The 27,872-nt window shown below is 41.8% G+C and overlaps 1 long non-coding RNA gene across 1 annotated transcript; it reads right to left on the reverse strand.

Moving 5' to 3' along the window:
• Positions 1-297: 297 nt before the first annotated feature.
• Positions 298-27,697, reverse strand: LOC311632434. Its single transcript, XR_014796792.1, has 3 exons — positions 27,451-27,697; positions 25,245-25,310; positions 298-415 (listed from the first exon to the last, which is right to left on the reverse strand). It is a non-coding gene; the product is annotated as an uncharacterized lncRNA (long non-coding RNA).
• Between the last annotated feature and the right edge of the window lie 175 nt (positions 27,698-27,872).

Here is a 27,872-nt window from a genome sequence, read left to right on the forward strand (position 1 = left end):
GATCTGCTTCCTTCATTCTCCCCTACCGCCCCCTCCAACCTGCGCCCAATAAAACCCGTTCTCATAATTAGAACAAAAATAGCTGTCCATCGTTTTACCACCCACACAATAGATTCCATTCCAAATGCAGTGCTGGTGGCAGGCGAGCTCATAAAAATGTGAGGAAAGGATGAACAAGGGAGATTTTACAGAATTGCAGATTCTCTGTCAGATAAGCGACCTGGCACAAGTGAAAGGAGGGAGGGAGGAAGGAAAATAAATTATTTTAGGCTCCACCAGGTCCTCACTGTGTTTTACCTTTTCTATTTTATGATTCTTCGTTCTGCTTTGTAGCCTAGTCACTGGATTAATGTCTTGTCTCCCTCTGGCTGGTGCTATTCATCTTTGCTTCCTCCTCAGTACCCAACACGGGTCCCTGGAAAACACAAGCAATAATTAAATATTTGTTGAATTGAGCTGGCATACCACTGAGTGTAGAGAAAATCTTGGCACTAAATACACATTCATTATTTTATATCTTTTACACGACACAATAGGTAACAATATGCTTATTGGTTCAAGGCCCCCTTTTATCAGCAAATTAAGAAATATCCTGCCTTGCTGACAAATTGACTATGATCTTAAAAAATATGTAAGTTAAATTACTATAAATTCAGTTACTTTAAAATGTAATCTGATTATATATCAATTAAAATGTTTGTTCAAAAGCAAGAGAAAGCTTCACAATTTACCATTATACTATATTCAATTATTTTGTCAAGCAGTTCCACTTTTAGAAATATCTAATATATGTATATATATATATATATATATATTTCTTTTACTTACTATCAATAAAATCAAATATATCTGTACCTTGTATTCAATTTACTTTCTACCAATATTTGACGTTAAATAGTATTTTCCTCCAATTCTTAGTATATTTTTGTCTGTTACTTCCTTTTATCTTACAACAAGCCTGTGCTGTTGTGTTATCAATAAAGAAATATATATTAATATTTTTTAAAAAGATATTCAAGTGGCCAATGCATATAAAGTGAAGTGCTCATCATTACTAGTTATCAGAGAAATGAAAATTAGGAACACAATGCACATTATTACACACCCACCAGAATACCTAAATGGACAAGACAGATCTAGTGCTGATGAAGATGTGCCAGGACTATAACTCTTATATGCTGCTGGTAGGAGTGTAAATGGGTAGCCACCTCAAAAAAAGTGTTCGATAGTATCTACTAATGCCAAATGTATATATCCTAAATCTCATATATTCCATTCCCCGGTGTATTTTCAACAGAAAAGCGTACCCATGTTCATCAAAAGACCTATATTAGAATGCACTAGTGATAATGACAGCAATGTTTATAACTCAGATCTGAAGCAATCCAAATGTCCATCAGCATTAGAATCATTAAACAAATAGCAGTTTATTCAAACAATAGAATGCTATACATCAATAAAAATGAACAAAGTACAGCTATATACAGAAGAACATGGATAAATCTCATCAATATAATGCTGAGCCAAAGAAGCATTTGGATATGCAAAATAACACATATAACATGACCCCATTTATATAAAGGACAAAAGCAGAAGTTATATTGCCAGCCAGCATAGCGTTTTCCTGGTGTGTGTAGGGGAGAGACTGGAAGTGGGCACAAGGCAGTGGTGGCATGGGGGGGAGGGTGCGTCTAGCAACCTGGTTCTATTCATTACATGAGTGGTCCATTTACACCTATGATTTGTGCAATGTTATATATGTATGTAACATTTCAACAAAAAGTGTACATTTTAAAATGTAATTGTTCCTTTGGTTTTTTAAACTTTGAGTCCAATTGGCAAATGGAAGTGACAGAATAGACTGGAGAGTGCATAGGTGGGATTTCCTGAGGCTTCAGAAATGATGCCATTTAAATGCTTGCACAGTCAAAGATAAATTTCCGGTAGGCACTGAGATGGAAGCAGACAGGGGGCTCTGTAAGTGTTTAAAAAGATGCTCGTCAGCACCCAAAGGACTGCAAGTGCCCAGGCCTTGAACACTTGGCAAGGTCAGCCTGCACTTCCTGTACATTTATAAGCCAGAATCTGGCAGAAGGCAGCTCCACGGCCTCTGTAGTAAAGCTCAGCCCATGAATAGAGACGACGTCTAATAGCTATCTTTTGCAAGCTGGTCAAAGGTCAGACCTTTGCTTGTGTACATGCCAAGAGGAGACTGCCGGAGCGTGAATGAACACTGTGAAGCAAAGTGGAAAGACAGCAATATACCTATTAGCCAAATGAATTAATTGTCATTATTAGGCCTGTTCCCAGGAGGAAAAGCAGAGACAGGATGTCTATAGAACCCCTCTCTGAGGCCATCATGGATAAAGAACCTTGTGATTCAGAGATAGGGAGATACTTAGCAGGTCAAATGAGATGAGAAACAGAGACTGGGAATACTAAACATAACCGGAAAACAGATGCACTGTTTTTTTGTCATATAATATCCTTGGGTGAAAAGATTTCCCACCTCACTCAGTAATGTGCCAGTGGAGAGACTCATTATATTAATGAAGGTTATAGGTATTACCCTTTCTCAAGGATTGGCTAGACCTGAGCCTGTAATCATAGAAAAGATGTAATTCCCCTCATCAAGTTCAAATTCTAGGTGGGACACAAGCACAGAAATAGGTCCTTATAGTTAGTTCAGAGCTATAGTTCAGGGCAATTGGAATAGTCCCAGAAGCCTGTGGGAACACCAGGGTGGGGCCCCTGGCCATGAGAGAAGGAAGACAGGAAGTGCTTCAGAGACAGAGGACTTCATGTTCATGTTCAAATGCTTCAACCACAGGTTTAATCCTCTGCCACAAACTGCACTGACTTGGCATCCAAAGGAAAGGGAGTTATATCCTCCCAGCCCAGACCTGCCATATTCACCAATAGCACCAAGAGCTTCTCTTATAAGATGTAAGCAAGCATCATGTAAGAGTTGACTGTATCACATGATTTTAAAATTTATGAACACAGGTTGACCAAGTAGAGAGTGTGCTGGTATAATGAAGTGCAATGTCCTGTGCAGTGGGTCTGCCACATGTCTAAGGATGCATGTCATCATTATATGTGGTCAGGCAGTTAGGTCTAAATAGTAAATCATTATGTGTGCCTAAATGATGCCTTAGTTAACATATTCTCTGAAAGTAAAACCTCTTTGATTAGATGTCCCTGTAACTGAAGGTGATAATTGTTGGTAGGAAATGGACATACGTAAACACACACAGATAACATAAATGACCGGATAGGTTTAAAGGAACAGTGGTAGCAGGAGATGGAGAGTTCGTGTCTTGCCTTACTTTGGTTATGTAAAAGCAACAGCACCCAACGTAATACTTGGATTCATAAGCAGAACTTTCTCAGTGACACACTTTATTGCTACCCCCCGCCCCCATTTTTATATTCTGGAAAACACTTTACTGCAAACCACCACTCTTTGCCACATGATTAGATAAGACTGTTTAACCTGGGAGAAAGCTAGACGCGGACCTCTAAATTCCCATTCTTTGCCTCATAAATGATGAACTGCATCATTCATCCCCACTGATCAACTGGAACAAGATGCTTGTTAACCAAACTTTGGCTACGCTTCTTTCCTCCTCCAAGTCCCTGAACTTTGTTCCACCCTCAGCCTGAGCCAGCATACAGTCCCTCCTGAGAACAGACTGGTCTCAGCATAAACTATTCTCTGATCTACCATCTGATCACACCACCCTTTCATTCCATTTCCTCACATTCCCATTCTCTCAAGCCTTGTTCACACCTCTCTATAAAAGAAGACCTTTATTTGCTTGAGATACTTGCAAGTTCTCCCTGTTGCAATAGTGCTCTTCCCCTACTGCAATAGTTCCTTTCCCCTTTGCAATAACCATTTTGAATAAACGTTGCTCCTAACTAAATCTGGATTTGTTTTTGACATTGTCCTTCTGTATACCATACTAGTTAGCACAATTTCTGACAATAATATGTTCTGTTTATGAAGTATTACACTATTGGACAATGCCATCTCCCAGGGCAAGCAGCAGCCAAGTGACTCTAAGTCACTGGACAATGAGTTGCCAGATGTCAGGAATAAGGTCTGTCTTGGCTTCTACGACACCACACTCAGTTTTCTCTCTTCCACAGAGGCTTTCCACCCAGGCTCCTGGTGTTCAGCAAGGCTGGGGCTGAGTGTTCTCTACCTACACTCCCAGTCATCCCCAGGGCTCAGAGGCCCCATCTACATGCTGTTGTGTCCCTGCTTATACCCTTTTAATGGCTGAATAATATTCACTGCATATAAGACCACATTTTGTTTATCCTTTCATATGTGGATAGACACTTGGGTTGTTTTTACCTTTTGGCTATTGTGAATAATGCTATGAACATTGGTGTACAAATACCTGTTGGCATCCCTGCTTTCAATTCTTTTGATACATACATAGGAGTAAAATTGATGGGTTATATGAGAACATTATGTTTAATCTTTTGACAAACTACTAAATGTTTTCCACAATAGCTACCATTTTACATTCCTACCTTCTCCACCTTCTCATCAGTACTTGTTATTTTCTGTTCTTTGTTTTTTGTTTGTTTGTTTTTAATATATTTTATTGATTTTGTACAGAGAGGAAGGGAGAGAGATAGAGAGTTAGAAACATCGATGAGAGAGAGTCATCGATCAGCCGCCTCTTGCACATCTCCTACTGGGGATATGCCCGCAACCAAGGTACATGCCCTTGACCGGAATCAACCTGGGACCCTTCAGTCCCCAAGCCGATGCTCTATCCATTGAGCCAAACCGGTTTCGGCTTTTTTTTTTTTTTTTAAATATATTTTATTGATTTTACACAGAGAGGAATTGAGAGGGATAGAGAGTTAGAAATGTCCATGAGAGAGATACATCGACCAGCTGCCTCCTGCACACCCCCCACTGGGGACGTGCCCACAACCAAGGTACATGCCCTTAACCGGAATTGAACCCTGGACCTTTCAGTCCGCAGGCCGATGCTCTATCCACTGAGCCAAACCGGTTTGGGTTTGTTGTTGTTTTTTTAAAATATATTTTTATTGAATTTCAGAGAAGAAGGGGAGGGACAGAGAGATAGGAACATCAATAATGAGAATCATTGATTAGCTGTCTTCTGCACTCCCCCTACTGGGGATCAAGCCTGCAACCAGGGCATGTGCCCTTGATAGGAATCAAACCTGGGACCCTTCAGTCTGCAGGTCAACGCTCTATCCACTGAGCCAAAATAGGGCTCAATGTAGTTTCGATTGGATTTCCCTAATGACTAATGTACTGAGCGTCTTGTCATGTGCTTATTGACCATTTTTATATCTTCTTTGGAGAATTGTTTACTCAAGTCCTTTGCCTATTTTTTAATTGGTTTCTTTATTTTTTGTTGTTGAATTTTTGTTCTTTGTAAACTCTAGATATATGATTTGCAAATATTTTCTCCCATTCCATAGGCTGTCTTTTCACTTTCTTGATTGTATCCTTTGATGTATAAAAGTTCTTGATTTGATTAAAATTCCAATTGAAAAAGATAAATTTTAAAGGCTAAAATTGTGACTCTTGTACAAATATAAAATTAACACATATGAGATTTTATTTAACTAATTCATAAGGAACCAACAAGATGTTACCACCATTCAAAGGAGAACTCAGGAATGCTAAAATCAATGTACAAATAGATTCAAAATTGGTCAATAGCCTCAGGGCAATAATCAATTCTTCCTCCACCAGACAACATTCGTTTTCATCTCCATTGACAAGAATCATTTGTATTATTCTCAATTTTATATATCGTTTTCATCTCCATTGACAAGAATCATTTGTAATATTCTCAATTTTATATAACTTAAAAAGTTGTAAAATAGCTCAAAGACAATGAAATTTTTTATTATTCAACAGGGTGCTAAAAAGGACTCCTAGTGATTTGTGCCTATTTCAAAGTCATCTTTTTTTTTTTTCTTTTCTTTTTTTTTCTAATTCCCCACCCCACCCTTACCGCAGCAATGAGATGAACCAGCTGCTCTCAAGTCTTTCAGCACTGGGATAGCTACTGGGGACAGTGAGTTCAGCTCAAGGCCTATTCATTAAGTGCCCGGTGGAGAAGAGATAGTTATTTAGTTATTCCTGCTACAAATACTTAATATCTACTAGGTTCAGACATTATGCTATGAGCACAGTGGGGATTAATGCAGCCTGGTTTTTGTCCTCTTAAACCTTATTGGTCCAAGTGGGGATAAGAAGGATACGTAAATAAACAAATAGAATAATCACAAACTTTGGAAAATGCAATGAAGAAAAATAGCTGCCAACACAAAGCATCACTAAGAGGAACCTTGCTAAGTAGGGCTGTAGAGATGGTCTGCTCCAAGAGAACATTTAAGTTGAGACTTGAAAGATGAAGAGGAGCCAGCCATTCTGAGTGTGGGGGGTGGCAGGAAGCCAGGGAGCAGCCAACTCCACAGTCTGTCCTCACCCTTTAGCTTCTGGGGACAGGTCTGTCCTGCCCACCCATTGGTGTTGCGGCTGCTTTTGAGTCTACGCTTCAAAAAATTTCCAGGGGAAGACAAGGGCCTCCCAAAACCAACTCACCCTCCTTCCTTCCTCTTTGGTCCCAGTGTCCCTCTAAATTCCCCCATCTGTTAAGTGAAGCCTGAAATATCTTCAACACAGGAGCATCAGTTGAACCCACAAAAAGAGATAAAAGGTTTAAAAATGCAACTGAGTGGGAGAATTAACCTAGTGTGACTGTGCAAAATGACCAGCTCTTTTCCTGAACTGGTTTGATTAGAAAGCTGCAAAGCAAAGCGATCTGGTGGGCTAGACCAGTGGTCTGCAAACTCATTAGTCAACAGAGCCAAATATCAACAGTACAACGATTGAAATTTCTTCTGAGAGCCAAATTTTTTAAACTTAAACTACGTAGGTAGGTACATTATTTTTAACTTAATTAGAGTACTCCTAAGCTGGCCTTTGCTAAAAACGAAAGGGGCCAAAGAGCCACATGTGGCTCACGAGTCGCAGTTTGCCGACCACTGGGCTAGATGGTGGTGTGGGGTGATGGAACTCCAGGATCAATGTCACCTGCCTCAGGGCTTTGTCAAAGGCCTAGCCTGCAGCTCATCGCTGTTCCAAAATCATTTCATGCTGCTCTGTGACTCTCCCCAGGAAGCTGGCACCAGAAGGGCAAGGTTGAGAACCATCTGCCCGAATTGGAGTACTGGAAGTGGATGGGCTTATGGGGACAGGCAGCAGCAGGAGAAGGTGAAGGGCAGAGTCTGGGGGGCATTGATATGGGCAGGAGAGGAACAAGGAGAGGGAGAGCAACAGACTTAGAGAACCCACTGAACCAGAAACCAAAAATGTTGTATCATAGCAACCGAGGGAAGTGTTTAAAGAAAGGAAGTGGCCAATTATGTCAATACAGAGGGACTGTTTCTCAAAAAGCTGGAGCAACCACATCAGAATCACTCAGGGGGATGTTAAGAATTCAGATTTCTAGGCCCTAGCCACACATGATTTGTAATGTCTGGCACTTGAACCAGGAGTTGGTATGGTAATAGGTGTCCAGGGATTTTGATGTTTGTTCTGGGATTATTATGTTTAAATCTGTGAGATGTGGAATTTGAGCCATGTTCAATGTTGGTCCCTTCATTTGAGCTGTTAGGCAAATTATTTAACTTCTCTGAGCCTAGTTTTTTAAATCCGTAAAATAATGCCCACTACATACAGTTTATATAAATGTGGCAGGCAGTTAGACAGACATGAACAGAGCAAGGATGAGGGGCCAGGTACAGAAGGTCGCCAGGGTGGAAAGCCTCAAGGGTCTAGCAATAGCCAACACTGGAAAACAAATACGGCGCCCCCAGGGTGACCTTCCCTTCCCTAGCATCTCATTGATCATGCAGTTTGAATCCTCTCCTGACCTTTCTCCCCTGGCATATTGCATTATTGCTGGTCTTGTGGGTCAGACCCCTTTAGAGGGGGGACAAACAAGGGGTCAGGAGCATGGCCCTTAAGCATTATGTCCTCAGGACAAGGAAGTTCTGACCCACATCAAATATATCTAGATCTCATTTGTGTTTCAGCTCCAGGACTGGAAAAGCAGCAAAACCATACACTGATGAATGACCCCTGCCCTGAAGCTGACCAATCAGTGGAGACCATGACCCTGATCAGACACACCTGGGAAGCTGATGAATATTCTATTGATTCTTTCCTAGGACCTCCCTTAAAATTCCCTGCCCTTAAAAGCCCTTAGGACGGTGGACCCTGTGCCCTCTTCCTCATCTTCATCCTCCTTTTCTCCTCAGGTGCATTACTTTTAGCCTTCTCTCTCCTAAGTTCCAAGGGCCCCATATTTTTCTCTGTAGCTTGTTTTCTGAGCCTATTTCCTCTACTGCTCACTTCTTCTACTCTAGTCTGTCTAAATGAACTTTCTCTTATAGTTTTGAGTCTTGACTATGAATTCTTTCATAGCCAGAACTCAAGTACCATGATTGCTGAACCAAGGTCCGATCCAACTCCACTGTATTGAAACCTAGTACTATTGTTGCTCCCACCAACATAAGGATAATCTTTACATGACATGTATACCATGCTTAGCACAATACTTGGAAGACAGTTAAAAGTCAATGACTATTGACTGTTATTATTAGATAATAAAAAAGGGCAAGGTTGAGAACCATGGAATTTGTGGAGAAATGGGTAATTTTAAACTTTCCAGATAGTTTCAGTAGAGCAGCTTTGGAATTTTCTGAAAATTAAAAAAGAAATACATGGATAGGAAGTAGAAGCAGCAAGTGAAAATCACAAGTTCAAGTTCAGGAAAGATTGCATCAGGAGGAAAGACATCGATAATATTGGTAAGGAAAAGGTTGTTATTAATTTAGCGGTGGTGGGAGGACGCCTGAAGGACAGAGGAAAGAGTTCAGTGGTGCAGATAATTGAAACACTAGAGGAAAAGAGGCAGGAATAGGAGTTTGGTCCCAGAGCAGATGGGAAAGGGGTTCAGAGGATAGGCATTGGGAGGGTATGAGTCAGAGAGGCTAAATTGTTTCCTCTGAGATCAGAAGGAAGAATGAGTGCAGGAGTTCACCAAGTGTGAACCCTGGTCCAGCAGCATCAGTACCACCAGGAACTTGTAAGAGATGCAAATTTCCAACCCCAGGGGGGTGAGGGCCTGAGTGGGGGGATGGTGAGGGAGAGGAATGGGAGGGGAGGATAAGGACACATATGTCATAACTTAATCAATAAAGAAAAAATGCAAATTTCTCAGCTCTAACCCAGACCTACTGCATCAGAAACTCTGGGAATGAGCCCCGAAGTGTGTGTTTTAACAAGCCCTCCAGGGGACTCCAATGCACCTGCAGACTGAAAACCACTGAGTTAGGGAAGAGTTGAAGAAGTAAGGATCTTTGAGACAAATGTCCTGGGGAAGGTTATCTCCCAGAAGACAGAGAGAGTTAAGTGGAGGCCAAAGCAGCAGAGTAGGTCTGGGACAATAGTGGGAGGGGTGTGCCAGAAAGTTAGCTCGAGATAGGTACATGCAAGGCTTGCCAACCACAAGATGCTGTAAGAAAGTTTGTCTTACAATAACAACACATCTGAGTCAACTAGGGAAATGATGCAAAATATTCCAAAAGCTACACGTACTGAGATTTATAATGTTGGAAGACTAAACACTTAAATTGCCCAACATTAGGGGAAGGGTCACCACTTAAAGGAGAGAAGTCCCAAGGCATGCAGTGTAGCTTGTGAAGACTATGAGACAATGAAAGAAACTATCTGTTATACAATGCTGAATGGGGGATTAGGGGGTTGCCTAGGTAGGGTACATATGTAAATTATGTTTACCAAAAAAAGTTCTCTTGGAGGAAAGATTGGAATTTCTCAATAGATTGTCAAAGGCCACTGGGGCCAAGGACATGGCTACTGAATTTGTCACCATGGAAGGAAAGCCTTTTCGTTAGGTATAGTTAGTCAGTGAGGACTTCTGGACAAAAAGGGCTTTCATCGGGGAGTTGACAGCGGTGGGGTGGTATAGGGGACCGGGAGCTGCTTTCCATCAGGGGCACTGGCTCCGAGCCAGAGCAGATAAGATGGAAGCAGTTAGGTTCGTTCAGAGCCCGAGGCCACTGATTTGTCCAGAGCAAAGGAATGCTATAGAGAATAACAAGAGATGGCCTTGGGAAGCTAGGGGATGACATTTAAAAACTAAAATGTGGGACTCAAGGTCTGCCAAGTTTCTAGATGCTACTGAGAAAGTGTGGGCCAGCATATTTAAATCTGGGCAGTCCCGAGAAATGTGAGACCAGGGCGGTCACACTGGATCAGCAGTTCTAGGAGATCATTTACAGCTGAGACCTCAGCCCCCAGTCATTTAGACAAGGAATATGAAGGCAAGGGAAGTTTAACAGCTGGCCCAATGCCACCCAGCTGCAAAGATCAAGGTTAAAGCTAGATCTCCTGGTCTGTTTTGTGTGGGTTTTTAAAAAATTATGTTATTTTTATTTATTGTAAACTTGATAATATTTGTATTCTATCTGTGGATTTTCAGTACACTGTCTAGTCTTCTGTACATAATGATAGTTTCCATATTTAAAAACTAAATTGAAATACATTTATTTGTTGTTCCACTTATTTATGAATTCATTGGTTGCTTCTTGTATATGTTTTGACTGGAGATCAAACCCGCAACCTTGGTATATAGGAACAACACTCTAACCATCTGAGCTAGTTGGCCAGGGCTAGATCTCTTCTTTTAATACCATTCTTTCTGGATAAAAGATCCCAAGCCCTGGACTAAAGAGTTCAGATGAGTTGTGACAGGTAATAGGAAGTTATGATAAGTCACTGCCTAGGGGAGCAGTATGGTGAGTGGCGTGTTTGTGCAAGGACAATGATGTATGAACCGGAAAGGCAGAGTCTGAAGGGAGGGGACCTTTGGGGACCAGCAGCAACCAATGGCCATGTGGTTAATTAGGACCTGGACCAGATTGCTGGCTGTGAAATTAGACAGGAAAGAACCATGGAGAGACATGGCATTCCCCATTCTCACTCCACACTTTCTCCAATTTCCTTCAGTCTGTTCCTCAGAATTCACTTCATTTACCTTCAGGCTTATTGTGGATGCAACTCGGCTCAAAATATAGCCAGTCTGCAGTTCTTTTAGATGTTGTCTTTGCTAGTCCATGCCATGGTTTATATTTTTCAGAGCCAGTGCTATACCCACTGGGAGATAAAGGGAATCTGACCCACTATAAACTGGAGTGGCTCTGAACTTAATGCTTTTCCTACAAATGAGGTGGTCTTTAACTAGGAAGCTGGAGAAATAGAGGAGCCCAAGAATATGTTATCCCAATACCACTCTTTCTTTCCCATTTCTGGCACCTCTGACATTCCCTCAAGCTTCCTGTTCCCTTTGCTCCTAGGGGACAGCCCCAGATTTGTTCAGCACAAGATGGGAGACATTCCATTCAGACCATTAGCACTGAAAGAAATCTTGGAAGTCACCCAAGCTAAGCCCTCTGGGACCAAGGACCCATGAAGGTGAAAACAAGATCAGAACCCAGGGGTCCTCATGCCCTCTCTGAACTACAACCTTTCTCTCCTTCCCCCTTCCTTAAATGCAGCCTGAAATAAAGTTCTGAATTTTTTTTTATTTCATTTTAAAACTGTATTAAATACACACAGAGAGAAATTAGAGTTAGAAGAAGGAGATAGAGTATGGTAAATGCACAGAAATTTAAATTTCACCTTAAATACAGTAACTGAATAGCATCCCCTAAGTCCCATTATTTTAAGAAAGGGGGGAGTGAGGCCCTTTTTCCTTTAAGTTAGATCTGCCGTCAGAAGGGATTGGTTCACACATGCGTTACTTCTGTGTATCACTGTTCCTTCTCTCAAAAAGGTTTCTGTTATTCCTTGAACTTCCCTTTCAAGACCCAACCAGCTGGAAGGAAAGAGCCTTATCTTGCTTATCGTTGCATGCCTGCTGGCTCTTTGTGTTGTTCTTGGCACACTGTTTTGTTCTTCATAAGGTTTTGGCACGGTGTGTGCTCTTCATAAACATTTTTGGAATGACAGTGCATAAAATAAATTGCATCCTACATTTTCTCAACTTTTCCCTTCGCCACTTAAAGGAGAAAAGTCAAATAGCAAAATGAGTGTGCCACAGCAACCAGAGACGGTAACAACCTGTGTTTTTAAAGTGGTGGGGTCAGACATCCAACTGAAATCCAAGTCAGATGAGTCTGAACAGTTGAATCCAGTCTTTTGAAAGAAGTTAAAAATCCAACCCACGGCAATTTTGGCAGAATCGAACAAAAGATCAAATTTCATGTAAGCCAATTTCCCTTTCTATAATCAATGAGTTGTTTTAAGTAGTGCAAGGGCACACACACACACACACAGACTGGGATTTACTGACCATATTTGTAAGAATATGCCGACATGCTTTTCTGGAAAAGTGAGAGGGACAGAGCAGCTTCCTGGACTTTTCTCAGAGGCTTCAACTAAAAAGTGAAATGAGCACCGGTGCCAATAATTACTAGTGGGGAGAAAAATTATGCCAAATCCTTGGCACCAGCTGCAGCAATTAAGTAAGCACCTGCTTCATGCTTCATCTGCCATCACCCGCCCCCACCCTGCTTTATTTATGCTCTTTTTGTTTGTTTGTTTGTTTGTTTGTTTAGAATAAATGCATCTAATTGCACAAACACACAAACCTGCTCTTTTCTTTCTTTTTTCTTTGGCTATCCTTAACTGGGGCAAACTGAGTGGCATGAAGATCCTGGCAAGGACAGGGTAGTAAAGGCATGTCTAGAATCTAGAGTTTTAGAGAACGTTTGGGCAAATGCAGTCCTAGCAATCAGCTCTGGTATGAGAGTACTGAAGTATGTGCTGCTTATACTAAGCAACAGCAACAGATTACACCACCGCAAGGAACTCTGCAGGTGAAGAGGTGGATTAGATTTTCTGGAGGCAAGATTTCTGTTGGCTTCATCCTGGACCTTAGCTAAGTAATAAAAGCAAGTTTCTCTGCAGAGTTTAGAATTGAAAAAAGATGTCATCAGATAGAGACTGTTATCAGCATAGGACTAGCCTGAGCATCCGATGAGATATGAAAGAGTTGAGAAGTTGAAAGGGTTATGCAGATGTGAAGCAGGTATGAGTGTTGAAACTGCTCAATGAAATCAACCCACTAGAAACCAGAGAGTAAGCATATTTGTCCCTCGGAAATGAATTAGCATTTTTCTGCGCCCTGAGCTATCATTTCCTTTTCCCCCTTTTGTCTTATCTATAAAAGCTGGCTAATGATGCCTCTTACATTAGAGGAAACTGGGTGGCTTAAATGAGACTAAATGAGATAATGTATGTGAAGCACCTTGCTTCATGCCTTGTACATAAAAGACACTTAATAAATATGAATTTATTTCAAGGGGAAAATCACACACATTATTTTTGAGAATTCTTCCTGCTTGCATCAATAGATGCTTCACATTAAATTACACATTTCCAAGAGAGAAAAACAGGAAGGTCACGCTCAATAGGACATAATCAGTGAAGCCAACTGCTTCTCATGGGGAGAAAACAGATGTGAAACGAAGACCTCCATCCTTCAATCTGCTGATGTCTGAGAAGCAATTGCTCTCTTCTCATACTGATGACTACCATTCTGTTCTGGGGCAACGTTAAAGCTGCTTTTGAATTCCCTCTCACATAGGCAGACGACACCAGCAAAAGAGGGATCATGGAGCAAGAACATTCGGGTACAGAGAAGAAGTTCTTGAGGGCAGTGACCCCTCTCTCTTGTTCCCGAGAACATACCCCACTTCTACCATTTACTTGCTACGTGCTACTTGGCAAGTTACTCCCCCTTTCCAAAACTCTGTTTCCTCTTTGAAATAAAGATGATGATGAGCTGTTATGGCAGAAAGAATGTGTTCACTAAACTCTGTTTTCTTTTCCACTTGGTCATATATCTCCTGGACATTTCCCAGACTCCCTTGCAGTTAGGTAGGGCCATGTGACTGAGTTCTGGCCAGTGGAATATTAGCAGAAGTGGTGCATTCCACATCCTGGCTTAGACCTTAAGAAACCTCCCATGGGATCCTACCTAAGTGCTCTCTCACTCTCCCTTCATCCATTGGCAGGATGCAGAGTCAATGGAGGACTCCAATGTCCTGGGAAGGCACAAGCAAGCAATCAGCCTTTCCCATATCAAGTCACTGGATATTTGGGGATTGTTTGTTATGGCGATTAGCCTACCCTGAATAATACAGCAATGGTGAGGATCAAACAAGATAACTGATTTATAAGCACAGTGTCAGGAACCTAGTAAATGTTTAGTAAGTAATAGCTATTTATTATCATGTGATATCTACCCTGTTTTAGGTACGTAGACTTTTCCCTTCCCTTTTCCCCAATGCTATGTCTTCCCCTTTTTCCAGTGACTATGGCGTCTATGGGTGTCTAACCCTGCTTTGTCTTTAAACCTGATCACAGTTTAATGTGATGTTCCTCTGGACCTTGCTTTCCTAATAGCATTTCCTTACAACAAATATGGGGACAGGGGAGATGATTCTATTGACATGATAATGGTTCTGAAATGAGTCACAAGCATGAGGCAGTCCAGTTGGCTCTGCTTGTCACAGCTCCATTTCTGCTTTCCCTGCTTTTCCCTCCAAAGGCTATAGGGCTGAGAGTTAAATTAGTTTGAGAACTGACTTGGATGAGCAGCACAATCTGCTCCAGTGGAGACATTTTTGTAAAAACTGTTTCTGCAGAATTTTCATGAAACTTCCAAATTTTAATGAGAAGCAGATGGGTGGCAAAAGGAATTTAAGGTAATGATGGAGCAAGTCCTCATACAATAAGGTTAAAATCAAGAGCCATGTGACTAGCTGGCTACTTCATAAGCATAATTTAGGAGTTCTAGGTCCCCATAATTTCCTTCATTGCATGTTGGCAATGCCTGGTAGGTTGTTCATAGCAACCCTTCCACAATTACACGTCACTTTACATAACTTCTCTTAATGTTCCCAATTCACCTGCAAGATAGGGTTGTAAAGTATGGACCTCAAGGCTCCACAAAATCAAGTGATTTGCACAAGATCACACAGCTGATAAGTGGCAGAGCAAGGACTTTTCTTGTGTCCGGCTTAAAGGTTTTTCCCTCTACACCACCACCACTTCTGCCATTATTAAGGCTTTATTTCTTTGGGTTAAATGAACCTCTAATTAACTGATCATTCACATTAAATCTTTCCTGAATCTTAGTGTAAATGAGGAGTCCTTCTGGCTAAACTGTACTTATAGGAAGAGAGGTAAGGAGAAGGAAAGTTAGGGGAAGTAGATATAAAGCCTTAGAAATACAATCTAGGTTAAAAACCACCAGGTTAAAGCATCTGCCGATTATTTCAATGCAAATAGCCTTGGAGGAACCCCTTGCTGTCATCCATACCCTATGTCCTACCAGATCATTTCTTACCACCTGAGACAAGGAGATAGAATAACAGAGCCAGGCTAAAGGGCCCTGTCAGTATATGGCAAGCTGGGAAGGAAAGAAAGAGTAGAATAAAGGATAAAGGAAACTACTTTACAATCTACTTTAGGTTTGCTCTGTCTCTGGAAGGAATCAAATCCTTTTGTAGCTAATAAATATTGTGGTTTCTGAACATTGGCACTTTAAAGCTACTAATACAGAGATCTAGAAATTAAAAAAACAAAACAAAACCAAAACCTCAATCCAAAAGGCCTTATATCACCTTAAAGTGTGATCTTTATATTCTAGAAATATTAGAATTCTCATTCTTGCTAAGTATAGTTTTCAAAAGTCAACAACATAAATATCTGACATGTTTTCATTCTATATTTGTATGAACACATGTCAGAGATTTATTCAACTCATTATTGACGAAAGGGGAAGCTGGTTCTAAAGATAATTAGAACTGGAATCATATAGGCATTGGAGAAAGAATCTTAGGAGACAGTTGGATTAGATATAAAATTGGCTAATGCCCTGCAGGCAATAGAACCATAACTTGAGAATTACATATTTTACCTTTCATAATTCATATACTTCTCTACTGAGCACAAGTCTACTAGTGCAGAAGTAATTTAAAATTGGCCTTTGATCAGCAATAAGCAGAAATTCAAACAAAGGTTTACTCCTCAGCCCTGCTCATTGTTAATCCTTGGGCATGCCTGTAAACAGTGTTCCACTATGACACCGAGAAGACATGTTAAACTCCCTTTGTCTTCTTTCTAAGTTTTGAGTCCCAGTGACTCCAGTTGGGTTCAGGCAAGTCAAAAGTTTTGTAGTTCAAATTCTGAGTTGTCTTTGAATGTGTGAGTTTGTTCAAACAATAAGAAAAGAAAAGAAGTGGAATTACATTTATATTAGTCTGCTACGACTGCCTTAATAAAATACCCCAGACTGGGGTGGCTTAAACAACAGAAATTTACCCTTTTAAAATTCTGGAAGCTGGAAGTCTGAAATCAAAGTTTCAGCAGGTTTAGTTTCTGCCGAGGCTTCTCTCTTTAACTTGTAGATGGCTGCCTGCTCACTGTGTCCTCACATTGCCTTTTCCATGTGGGTGTACCCCTAACGTCTCTTCCCTTTTTTATGTGGACACTAGTTCTATTGGATTAAGGCCCCACCCTTATGACTTCATTAATTACCTTAATTACCTCCTCAAAGGCCCAATCTCCAATAATAGTTATATTGGAGAGTAGGACTTCAACATATTTAGCATTTATTCTGTGCTAAGACTTTCAAATACACAACCTTCTTGAATGCTCACCCCACCCTGAAGAGATAGGTGCATTTTGCAGATGTGGTCCAGGAAGTTAAATAACTACCCAAGATCACCTATGTACCAAGTGGCAAGGCTGTCATCTGACTCTGGGGAGACCATGATATAGGGAGTCAGGTTGTGGAAACTTCCCAAGCTCCTCCACTTGTGGAACTTGGGAAGTTTCCGCCACCTCTGGAATGTCCTTATTTTTGCTATTTATTGCAATCTTCTGTCCCTTGAGATGAAAGGTGCTATGGGTATGTCTTCTTGGCAGCAGCATCTAAAGAAGCCAAGAAGACTGAATCACAGGAGCAGCCAGTGCTGAGATCTAGGATTTCAGAGACCAGAGAAAGTGGGGGAAACCGATCACCAAACCCCCCAAATTCCTGAGAGCTGCAAGATGCAAGAGAGGACAGTCAGCTGACCTGTGCCTGGGATTGGAAGGGTTCTGATGAATTGGGAGAGAGCATCTGAGGGGCTTCATGCATTTCCTCACTCCTTTCTTCATGCCCTCTCTTACTGCTTACTCAATTCATATTTATTGAGCTTCTCCTGTGGTGCTGGAGGATTTACAACTACTAAGGGTCACTTTCTTGACTCTACCTAAAGGTCTCTTTTTAGGAACAATAGTGTCTCCCACCTTCACTCCTGAAAAAAAAAAAGAAAAAGAAAAAAAAATGCCCTTACTCAGAAACGATCAACTAATTTTTCATTTTCCTGGGCTCAAATCCTACCTCTGCCATTGGTTAGGTTTATGACCTATTTCACCTCTGTAGTCTTAGTTTCCTTACCTGAAAAAAAATGGACTAATACATACCTCAATGAATTAAGAGAAATGAATGATATAACATAATAGACATATTAAGGTTCTTAGCACAATGTTTTAATACCAAAGCAAGGCCCGGTGAAGGGGATCAGAGTATGTCACCCCAAAGGATGCCACTATTTTTAGGATTGCTTTGAGCTGAAAGCAATGAGCTCTCTGCCCTCTCCCTTCCTGTCCAGAAGCAGGATATGTTTCCCTTTGTAAAGGTAACGTAAGCTCCATTTGTAAACATGTGTCTCTCTCCAATATAACTTTTATCACCCAAGTAGACCCTTATCTGCATAACAAACCTTACTAACTTACAAATCTTTATAACATAAAATTTTCTAACCACCTTCCCATAACTTACCCACCTGCGGTTGAAGGGTATAGCCTATGCCAGGCACGCGGTCATGCTAGTCTGTTCTCCTCTCCCTCTTTTGGCTTGGTTTCTCCTCTCATGCCACCTTCCTCTGACAACCACAGGAGGGGAACTAATAAGGGTACTTTGAATAGTGGGAGATATAGCGAAATAATATCTAGCTTACTATGTGATAGGCATTTTCTTTTATTACCTCATTTCTTTTTTATAGCCATCTGTGAGGTGAGTACTAATAAATATCTCCATTTTACAGATGAGGAAACTGAGGATGAGAGCGTAAAATCTTGCCCAAGGTCACTGAATTGGTAAATGGTTGTCAGATAATAAGCTGTAACCTCCTCACTAGATTGCATTCCACTGGGTTGGGATTGCCCAAGCCATCTCCCAGGTATCCCCAGAGAGCCTCCGGAGGTAGGACTAGGCCAGTCTCAGGGGTTTCCATGCCTCATATTAACAAGCGACACTGTGCAAACATTTTACACAATACTTGCTTCACATGAACAAGGCCTCAAAAACTTCCCATAATTTCATATATATCAAGAGTAAGGAATCACATGATAAACATTTTGGAAACAGACAGAAGTTAGTTTGAAACTACAATAAATAGTCTTGAGGAAGTCATTTAATCTCTATGAGCTTCTGTTATGATATTGCCTCACTTGGAAGGCAGGTAAGATGATCAATTGAGTATCTGTCCTGCTGGAAATCCAAAAAGTATTGTTTCCTCCTGTTGATGTTCATCCTACAGTCACTTCCTCCCTCTACTGCTGGGGGCAGTAGGAGCAGTGCCAAATGTGGGGCCTGGGAGGGGGCTGGTACAGAAGCTTGATGCTTCTCTGTTGTTGATACCCATTTTGTGGTCACTAATCCTATGGTCATCACCAGTTCTGTCATCCTCTTGCCATTTTCTTGGGTCAAATTCCAACCTTCTTGGGTCATCATTCCAACCGAAACTAATGGGTGTAATATAGGCCACAAGTCATAGGCAACAATGGAAAGCTCTGAGTTCCACCAGAATGACAGTATAAAGCCAGACAAAACAAAACAGAGCCTTTCTAAAGGGTAAGACCAGAGCAAAAGCCTGAAATCCAACATCTTGAAGTTCAATTTTCCAAAGCATGTTTCTTCTTTTAATTTCAGAATCTTAAACCAAAACAAACAAAAAGCAGTTAATGGTCTCCTTGAAAGGATGAAGGAGTGTCTGTTTTAAGAAAAAATGACTGCTAATAACTATCTTGGGAGTGATTCAGGCATGAAGTAGAAGAAGAAGAAAGGAGAATAATCGTTTTTCAACTTTATAGTCCAATAAACAAATCCCACGCTAGGGCAACAAAATCACCCCAAATTATACTACTGGCTCAATTATGTTCACCTTTCCCATGACTTAGAATTATGTTTGTTTTATTCCCTAGCAGCTTTATTTATTTATTTATTTTTATATATTTTTTTGCTACTCCAGTTTAGTCAGAAGGAAGAATGGCCTACCATGGTCTTGCCTGCATTTTTAGTGTTTGGTTCTGAAAAACTCAAACACATTTCCAGAGAAAATGCTAAATAACTAAAATCATACTTTTTAAAAAATATTTTGGGATCATTTGGTTCTGGATATTTTGATTTGTACTTTATCATATTCATTTTCCTTAACTGCAGTATATGTGTCTACCATACACAAAAGGGGAAATACAAAGTTTCTCTAAGCTTTGATTTTTACAAGATATTTCTCCTTTCTGAGAAGAGAAATTCAAAAGTTATATAATGTTAGTGCTATAAAGGTGGAGAAACTGAGGCCTAAGGAAATAAAATGCCTTGTCCATGGCCACACAGCCTCTCCACGGTTCTTGCCAGAGGACAGCTGTCCATTTGTTTTGGATTCTGTATGAAGATCATTCAGCTTTCCTGAGTTAATGGATTATTGATTACTGTTCAGAAAAATGCACAAAGGATATTTTTATGTTCCCCACTATGGGAACTTCTTTTTTCCCCTCTCAGTGGGAATGCTGAGAGCATCTGGGACAGCACAATTTTTTGTTATGTGTAGAGGTCCTAAGAGTTTCAGGATGTCAGCATCTTCAGTCCAATCATTGCAGCCAGGGTAACAGCAGTCATGCCCTCAGGCAAACACCTCCTAGGAGGGCAGTAGTGTTCTAAGATGATGCCCACAGCACCTGATGGGAATTCTAAGACCAAAATAATGAGAAGTCCTCACTCTCCTCCTTACCCTGCCTCAGGGTCTTCTTTAATACTCTTCTCACTAAATAATCATTCATTCTGTCTTTGCAACGTTTTTCGATCATCCAGTAATAGTAATGTTTATCCATTCACCAGCTTCAGGCATATGGTGCAACATGAAGCAAGACTCTTGCTGAAAGAGGCAACTAAGCCCAATGTTCTCAGAACTCACAAAACCCAAATAGTTACTTACTTGCGGACGTGCAACAACATGCTCAACATTCTCCTCGCTTTCTAGCAATGTACTATCCAATAGGATTCCTGGCAGGGGCAGTCTACATGTATAGGATCCTTTCAGATCACCTAGTCCAAAAGTTTCCTCTGAAAACCAGAGCCTATATCCCAGGTCAGTGGTTCTCAAAACTTAAGAGTACATCAGAATTATCTGGAAGCCTTGTAAAAACACAGATTGCTGCATACACCTCCCCCGACACACCCTGTTCCCCTTGTGCTAATGAATTTCTATTTCCATTTGTCTGAGTTGGGGCCCAAGAATGTGTATTTCTAATAAGTTCCCAGTAGTGCTTCAGGACTAGCATACATCTCAGAGATTTTAATTCAGGGATGGCTTCAGAACTAGCATACAACCTCAGAGATTTTAATTCAATCCGTCTTGGGTAAGAACCAGGTATCCATATTTTTATTTTATTTTATTTATTTTTAAAAAATATATTTTATTTATATTTTACAGAGAGGAAGGGAGAGAGATAGAGAGCTAGAAACGTCGATGAGAGAGAAACATCGACCAGCTGCCTCCTGCACACCCCCTACCAGGGATGTACCCGCAACCAATGTACATGTCCTTGACTGGAATCGAACCTGGGACCCTTCAGTCCTCAGACCAACGCTCTACCACTAAGCCAAACCGGTTTCGGCAGGTATCCATATTTTTAAAAACATTTCCCAGGTGATCCAAATGTGAAGCCAGGGCCAGGAACCACTGTTAGAATCTGTTATGTCTCTCTCCCTTTTTTCTTAAAAGTTTCCTTGAGCTAGTCACAATTTGATTGATCTTTATGACCCAACCTGAATATGCCCCTCCTTTAAAACCAGGATTCTCACATTTTCCTTTACTTTAGAATTCCATGTAACTTTTAAAAGTCTCAATGTCTACATAGTACTACAGACCAAATAAATTAGAACCTCTAAGGTTGCAATCCAAGGAATTTTTAAAATTCCTCAGGTTATTTCAAAGTGCAGCCAAGTTTGAGAATGGGTGCATTAAAACCCCCTATTGATCTTCGCACAGTATGCATTTCTAAACTAAAAAAACAATCTTTCCCATGGTAATTCCTAAGGTCTTCCTTTGAATACTGAAAAATGCAGAAGATATTTTAACCTGGAATCTTGCCATCTTCTCTATCTACTCCACTTACACCTGCATTCATGCTTCAATTGCATAATTATCCTTTAGAGAGACCAAATTTTGCCACTAAACATTTTTTATACAAGGAAGTGAGGAACTTTTGGTGAGGAAGGGGTTAAGATGATAGCCTAGTTGCATGCTGGGAATTGTAGTTCAATAGCAGTGCCTAGCCAGTGAAGCACTGTGGGCATCCAATGAGGCATTCAATTCTCCACATTCCACACAGCCTTTGGAGAGGTAGTGTCCAGTAGTGGCTAATACTATGGACATCAGAGTCAAAATGCCTAGGTCAGGTCCCAGGGCCACTCCTCACCAGCTGCAGGACCCTGGGAAACTGCCTAACCTCCTAGGCCTAAGTTTCCTTTTCTATAAATAGAAAGGAAATAATAATACACATATCTAGACTTTGGGATTATTATGAGAATTAAATGAATATATGTATATTGCTTAGAATAGCAGCTGGCACATAATATGCATTGTGTGTCAGCTTTCATTATTATTGCCTTCTCAACTTCTCTTTTGGCCGAAGTTCTATTCTCTTGGACCATAAGAATTGAAAATCCCCTGATTCACAGTCAGGACATAAGAGTTTAGCTGTCCTATGAGAAATTATCAATATCTATTTGTGTAAATGGTCCTTGGGTCATTTCTCCTTAAAATCTTGAGGTTGGAGTTGATGTGATAGGCTAGGATAGAGGTCAATGATATTAGCTAACAGTATTCGGCAAACTCATTAGTCAACAGAGCCAAATATCAACAGTACAACGATTGAAATTTCTTTTGAGAGCCAAATTTTTTAAACTTAAACTTCTTCTAATGTCACTTCTTCAAAATAGAATTTCCCAGGCCATGGTATTTTGTGGAAGAACCACACTCAAGGGGCCAAAGAGCCACATGTGGCTTGCGACCTGTGGTTTGCCAACCACTGAGCTAACAGATCCTGGCACACATCCCATACTGAATACCCATCCCCCTTGGGGTTTTGCCTGTTCAGCATCCATCCTCTCTGCTTCTGGTAGGAAGCACCAAAGTTTCCTTTGAGGAGCCACCCCTCTCTCATTGCGTGCTATCTTGGTGAGATTGCACCAAGGTGCCCTGCCTCCCCATGGCAAATCGGTGGGCACTGGACCCAGTTCAGTCCATTGGGCTCTCTCCTCTGGGGAGGAACACAGGGATGAGAACTGACTGGAGAAAATTCACCTGAGGAGACTTCCCATTAGTTCCTGCCACCTAGATCCCCAAGCCCCCACAAGTTTCTTCATTGCTGAATCCTGGTTGGACAGCCCTTCCCTGAATTCTGCCATCATTCTATTACCAAGGCAATAAGATCCTTTTATGTTTAGGTTGGCAGAGTCCATGTCTGTCACTTTCTACCAAAGCATACTGTAACACACTCCTTCCTTCCTTCCTTCCTTCCTCTCTTCCTATTTTTTTTCATCAACTGATTGTAAGAAATATTTTACATCACATGCATGTGCACACACACAGTCACACAATGGAAACTAAGGTTTCACAAGGCAATAATTACTCTTTTTAAAGTGTTTTTATTTCTTGATGAGAGAGAGAGAGAGAGAGAGAGAGAGAGAGAGAGAGAGAGAGAGAGAGAAATAGCAATTGTTCTACTTATTTAATGCATTCATAGGTTGCTTCTTGTATGTGCCTTGATCTGGGGTTGAACCTACAACCTTGGCATACAGGGACAACACTTTAACCACTGAGCTACACGGCCACGGCCAAAACGATTTCATTCTTTAAAATTCTGCTTATACAATCTGCTTATCCTAAATTGATTTTGCAACTCATTAACGGGTCTGCCTTGCAGCTTCAAAAACCCTGCTCTATTGAGAAAGCTGCTTAAACTGACACCCGTTTGCATGTCTGAGTGTTTGCAAAAGGAGGCAGGGCCAAGATGGATCTTTCAAGTCTCATAGTAACGATTTGTTTACTTGTACAAAGTGTGTTTCCTAGGCCACACCAGCCTGAGGGGAAAACTGAGATCAGAATTATGGCACAGGCTGTTCCTCTCTCTCTCTCTCTGCTCTCATTGGCTCTCGCAGAATCACCTAACCCTCCACCGAGACCCCTTCCAGTTTCTGAGGATGCCTAGGAAACGCACATTTGCCCCCAAACATCACACTCTATCCCTCATTTTCCTTCTTTTCTGCTCATTCCCCAGTCCCTCTGATATCTGTGGGCTGTCACTGCTGCTCGGCCACTAAGGGAGCTGCTTTTGGTGGAAAATCCCGGGACTTTTGGTGATGTGTGAGCTGAGGGCCTGGATAGGGACGCTGCTGGTCTCACATCCTACAGCATCTCCAGTACCATAGTTCTCAAAGGCAATGCCACAGTGCACACCAAACTGGGCAGAACTCCTTTTACTACAAGGATCCCAAAGTGGATCTCTCTTACCTTCTCTAACTTACACATGTTCAAGGGCAGGGGGCAGAACACAATGTCTACCCTGCACTCAGTCCACCTTCTCTTTCTTCAGCTCCAGACCTGTCCTTGGACTAAGTTTGGATGTTGCTACTCTCATCCAGATGGGTAAGTTCTTTCTTTCCCAGGAGACTCCTTGGTTCCTCCAAGTGAAAAGATTCTTGGCAAGGCCACAGTCTGTCATCCTGCCCAGAAGTGCCTGCTTTCTAGAGTGAGCATACATTTAAGGTAAACCCATTTTTATGTGAGAGCTTTGCTTCCCAGGTATCAGGAGTGACATGTTCAGAATTTGAGTCCTGTTGCGATGATGATGATGATGATGATGATGACGACGACGACGACGACAGCCACGATGACAAGCACATTAGATACATTACTGCATTCATTTCCTCAAAAATTCTGTATGGCACATACGGGTATTATCCTCATTTTACAGAGGAGAAAACTGTGGCCTAGGAAGATTAAGTAGCTGGCCCATGTGAAGAGCCAGCCCTGGACCCACTCAGCCACTCCTCTTCAGCTAGGACTGGGCACTGAGCTGCCTTGGCCAAGGCCTTCAGCCTTTTTGGGCCTCCTTCAGTTCTGCTTTCCTCCTTTCCCAAAGCCCCAGGTGGGGTGCCAAACCTTATCCAAAGGCTTTCAAATGGGAAACCCCTAGGTTTCCACCCTCCCACTTCCCACAGCCCCTCTGGACCTGGCCAGGGCTTCTGGAAGAGGACTGGTCAGGAAAGGAAGCTTCATCAGCAATAGACCCCACCCCAGACTCCTCAGGGCTTTAGTGTAGCCACCTGCCCTCCTCTCTGTAGTCCCCTTCTCAGACCCAATTCTGGAGGCAGGAGTGGTTTCTCTCCCTAGATGGCCATCAGCATTCTGCATTACAGTTAAAATTCTGCCTGATCTTAGTTGAATAGGGAATTCAAGTCTGGGCTCAAATGCCATAGAAAAAGAAAAAGTTACTGTCTTTTCAGAATGCCCATTGTAACTTGTCCTTAGGATCCCTCTTTCCTCCGCCCCTTTCTCTGAGGCGACTCCCCCATCCCCCGCCCCATCATGGTCCTTTTCCAATTAAATTGACCAACTGAACCGCCAGAGAAATACAGCTGCACAGTGAATAGTGGAATAGTTATGGTATGATTTCTTTCCCTCATTCATCTGCCCTCCCAGCTTAACCAAGTCAGAGAGTTTGAAAGACCACTCACCGTTTCTTTATGTCCACAGAGCACAAAGCCAAGCGCTGATGAAGCAATCTTGGTAACTTGACACATCTGAAAGTGGAACATAGGGAGTGAATTATCCCGATTGACTATATCCACCAGTTTCCCCCCCATTTTTTTCATTAAGGTATTATATGTGTACATATCTTACCATTGCCCCCCCCATCCCACTCCCATACATGCCCTCACCCCCCAGTGTTTTGTGTCCATTGGTTATGCTTATATGCATGCATACAAGTCCTTTGGTTGATCTCTTATCTCCCACACCTCTCCCTAACCTTCCCGCTGTAATTAGACAGTCTATTTGGTGCTTTCCTGTCTCTATATCTATCTTTTTGTTCATCAGTTTATAATATTCTTTATTATCCATAAATGAGTGAGATCATGTGGTATTTTTCTTTCATATATCCACCAGTTTAACCAAATATCTGCCAGGGTCACCCCATGCAGAGTGGTGGCTCTGCCATTTGCAATCTGTGCTACCTCTTAGTGCCTCAGTTTACCCATCTGTAACATATGGAGATTGGGTATGAGAATTCTAAGGTCCTTCAAGTTCTCAGAGTCTTTATTTTATAGCTACAAAAGACATCCTTTACAAGTGAGATAAGTTAGGGGGGAGGTGATTGTTTGAATAAAAATGATCCTCTCTATAAAATTTCCACCACATAATTATTTTATAGAGCACATTTTCACTGTGTACTTGATGCAGGATCCAATGTACAAAATACTGACTTTCGGCCAATTTTTAAAATGACACTTTCACTGTTGCCTATGGGGCTTGCCCATAGGTCACAGTTTCTAAGAACACTATGATAACTCCCTCCCTCCAGAAAATCCTTGACAGGGAATCAGTAGAATCCATTCTAAAATCATCACTTCTCTTGGATGGAGTTTTCCTTTTCTTTTCTATAAAAATTATATTTATAAACCTTTAAAAACTGTCTTAATTATAATAATTTATTGGTCTTTTTGGAGCACAAACCAGATATATCACTTTCCTGCCTAAGGCACTCCAGAGGTCTCCCACTGTTCTCCAGGGTCCTGCCAGGTGGTGGCCAGGCCTTTGCATGTGCTGTTCCCTCCATCTGCAATGTTCTCCCCAATTCTCTCATCCCGCTATCCTGGAACTCTGCTCTCTCTTTAGTTCTTTAGGGAGTTGGCAGACTCCTTTATGATAACTCTGAGGTGCGATGTGAAGTTTCCCTGGATGAGCACATCTTGACCAGAAGAGCCTTTTCACTCTATGGTTGCTCAGAGGGCACATGGGTGGCTCACTGCATGGACGACACTGTCCAGGCACTGACTCACAGCAGGGTCTCTACTTCTTCCAGGTAAACAGACATGGAGCCACAGACAGTAATAAGTACAAGACTACCAACCACTGCTCTCTCCTCACCGAGCTTCCAGGGAATTAAATGAGTGATTGAAGTCGTTGTGGGGCTGTAAGAGGAAACGGATAGACTGTCCATGCATTAGGTCCCCATGTAGGAAGAATTTATGTCCTAATCACACATTTGCTCAAACAAGTCTTTTGCTACTTTTAATCTAAGAAGCTGAGAGAGAAAGGTCATGGGTTGACATCCCTGAGCCAGCATGGTAAGAGAAGCCAGGGTCTCCATCCTAGAAGTCTTCCCAAGCTCCTGGACTGTACCGCCCTGCCCCAAAGCTAGCACCTCATTTGTTTCTTCTTTAAATGAATTTCCATTCTAAAGGTGCATACTCTTTCCCAAATACGACAGTAGTCCAGTCTACCATTTTTATTTAATGTTCATAATATTTATAGAACATGGATATCATCCCCACTTGACGATAGGGGAAGAGATCCAGAGATACGGGCTAGATCATGGCAGAACTGGGACCTCAAAGCAAGTCTCCGGCTCTTGGTCCAGTGTTTTCCCCACCCTGTCTCTGCCCCCTGGGCTAAGCCAGGCCCCTTTCAGAGCCCTGAGAAGCCCAAGTTGGCTGCCTCCAGCTGGCAGAGAGTTCCTGCCAGGCGTTGGGTGCTACTGCTAAAGAAGAAGGAGTTCTAGAAGCAAGAAAGGTGGATTATGCACAGAGCCAGTCTGTGCTTCTATTTCCCTCCCTCATCAGGAGGAGGGAATGGCTTGCACAGTGGAGGGGGGGGGGGGAGTGGGAGGGCTATGAAAACCAATAATTCATGACTGTTGATAAATGTCAGGAAAGTACTTACATTCATTCCCTGAAAGTCACAATCTCCGTGTGTTCTTATCTGTCTTTCAACGGTGGCATTAGTCAGGTGAATTCAGCAAGACAGCCCAAGGTTTTAGCCAAATGCTGCAGAGAGAGGGAGTTTGATTTAACTTCATTTTTTTTTTCCAGCCAGGGCTGGGTCCAAAGCCAGTTTTTCTGACTGGGTTGTTTGCCACACGAAAAGCAAATTCCCAGAGGTTTCTGAGATTGCCGAGCTCCGAGGCAAGATGACTGCTGCCACCCACGCGCCCACCCACTCACTAATAAGACATAACGCCGTCCTATTTTTGGTAACAATTACAGGGCCTCCCGGTGCAAGCAGAAAGCTGTTTATTTTCTGTTACATCACTTCACTTTGCCTTCGAAGGCTGGTCTGCGCTCAGTGTTTTCCTGGTGATGCAA

The sequence above is a fragment of the Pipistrellus hanaki genome, assembly GCF_964339955.1.
Source record: "Pipistrellus hanaki genome assembly, chromosome: 14".
NCBI classification, from domain to species: Eukaryota; Metazoa; Chordata; class Mammalia; order Chiroptera; family Vespertilionidae; genus Pipistrellus; species Pipistrellus hanaki.